A 2,389-nucleotide genomic window follows, 5' to 3' on the forward strand; every position below is an offset into this window, starting at 1 on the left:
AAATGGACCATGACAGGCATGATGATCATGAAGATGAGGCCATAATTAGCCCCCACACTCCAAGTTCCTTGTTTCTTCCCAGTGTCACACTGGGTCAAAGAATGCTAAAAATCTTTAAGTAATCTAAAATCATGCTGCTCCCTGAATTGATGTAAAGCAGTTCAGAAATATCTTAATGAGAAAACTTCTGTAGAGTCATTTGAAAGATAATGATGTCTTCCTATTGCAATTTTAGGAGAAAAAAATGAAAAGTCCAGGAGGAAACAATCACTCTGACCCTGTGAGTGAATTCATTCTCCTTGGATTCCCTTGGACCTGGGAGGTTCAGATCTTCCTCTTCTCACTCTTCTCTGTGATCTATGTGTTGACACTAACTGGAAATTTGTGCATTATCTGTGCAGTGTGGTGGGACCACCATCTCCACACCCCCATGTACATCCTGCTGGCCAATTTTTCCTTCCTGGAGATGTGGTATGTCACTTCTACTGTCCCCAGTATGCTGGCCAACTTTCTCTCTGAGACCAAGACCATCTCCTTCTCTGGCTGCTTCCTCCAGTTCTACTTCTTCTCCACAGGTGGTGCCAAGACCTTCTTCCTGTCTGCCATGGCCTCTGACAGGTACCTTGCCATCTGCAGGCCCCTTCACTACCCCACTATCATGCCAGTGCAACGTTGCATCAGAATGGGAGCCTGATGCTGGGTCTGTGGCTTTTCCTGTTTTCTCCTCCCAGTTTATCTCATCTCCCAGCTTCCTTTTTATGGCCCCAATACTATTGATCACTTCCTATGAGACCCAGGACCCCTTATAAAGCTGCCTTGTGTGCCAGCCCCTGCCACTGAAATCATTTGTGCCACTTTTAACTCAGTCATCATTTTCTCTACCTTAGTCTTCATTACCAGCTCCTACACCCTGGTTATCAGAGCTGTGTTTAGGGTGCCCTCAGCAGAATGCTGATGTAAGGCCTTCTCTACATGTGGATCCCATCTGGCTGTGGCGTCCCTGTTTTATGGCTCCATCATGATTATATATGTGAGTCCAACAGCAGGCTTCAGCAGAGATGCAAAAATATGTGACTTTGCCCTATATTGTGTTAACTCCGTTATTCAATCCTTTGATCTATAGTCTCTGAAATAAGGAGATGAAAGAGGCACTGAGAAAATTATTTAAGATGGTGAGATTTAGTCAAAGGCATGAAAGAAATCTCTGAAGAACTGTGTTCATAACTGAAACAATGTATGGGAAATAAATAATTAAAAGATTGGTAATCAATTGTACTAATTAAACTAGGAAAATGTATTTTGGAGGAGGAGGAACATACTCAAGTGTAATTAGATGTTCATTAAATTAACTGTATCCATTTTTTTAACTGTATCCATTTTTATTGTTAGAGAAAATTTTATATTAATAGTAAAACTTTTCAAATTCAAATAAAAATAATCAAAAGCCAGATGATCAGTCATCTTGCTGGCATTCAGATTGAAGCTAGTTAATATTTGCTGCCAATATCACATACATACATACATACTGGTACATGCAATCTGTCCATTTTAAATTTATTACCAATATTTCTCTGGTGAGTCAAAAGTTTTGTATACTAAACTTATAAAACAACATTTAAATTTTACTATCTCAATATTAAAAATATAGCAAAATGCATTCACCTTCTTATGAAAAATTGATTTATCATAATTTTATTTCTTTACATTTTCTCATCAAAATTTAGTTAAAATAATTTTACTATTTGGCCATTTATATGTACTTTTAAGAATTATTTTTGGAAAGAGCTCTCTTTAAAAAAAAGCCAAACCTTTTCTTAATACATCATTTGTGTCTTCTGTAGGTTAAGGTTAGAAGATAATGACTAGTGACTCTTAGGTATATTTCAAATTACAAAATTGTTAGGTTTGCCTCTTCCAACTATCTCAAGAACACTAGTACCTCATGCTATCAACCAGAATTTTCCTCATACCACAAAGAGAACCTGGACCCGTAAGCTATCACTCCCTAATTTACTCTCTCTCCATTCCCTGGAAACAGTTAATCTACTTTCTGTTTCTATGGATTTTCCTATTCTGTAAATTTCATATAAATGGAGTCATACAATATGTGACATTTTGTGACTGGTTTCTTTCACTTAACATAATGTTTACAAGGTTCATTTATGTTGTAGCATGTGTTCAGTTTAGTTCAGTTCAGTCGCTCAATCATGTCCGACTCTTCACAACCCCATGGACTGCAGCATGCAAGGCCTCCTGTCCATCACCAATTCCTGGAGCTTGCTCAAACTGATGTCCATTGAGTTGGTAATGCCATCCAACCATCTCATCCTCTGTTGTCCCCTTCTCCTCCCACCTTCAAACTTTCCTAGCATCACGGTCTTTTCAAATG

The 2,389-nt window shown here is 38.3% G+C and overlaps 1 pseudogene; it reads left to right on the plus strand.

Annotated features, from left to right (window-relative positions):
- Positions 1-286: 286 nt before the first annotated feature.
- Positions 287-1,130, plus strand: LOC147364915 (olfactory receptor 11H6-like; annotated as a pseudogene).
- The last annotated feature ends 1,259 nt before the right edge of the window (positions 1,131-2,389 follow it).

The sequence above is a fragment of the Bos grunniens genome, chromosome 10, assembly GCF_055505025.1.
Source record: "Bos grunniens cultivar Pamir isolate PY7600 chromosome 10, Bosgru_T2T1.0, whole genome shotgun sequence".
Lineage (NCBI taxonomy): Eukaryota > Metazoa > Chordata > Mammalia > Artiodactyla > Bovidae > Bos > Bos grunniens.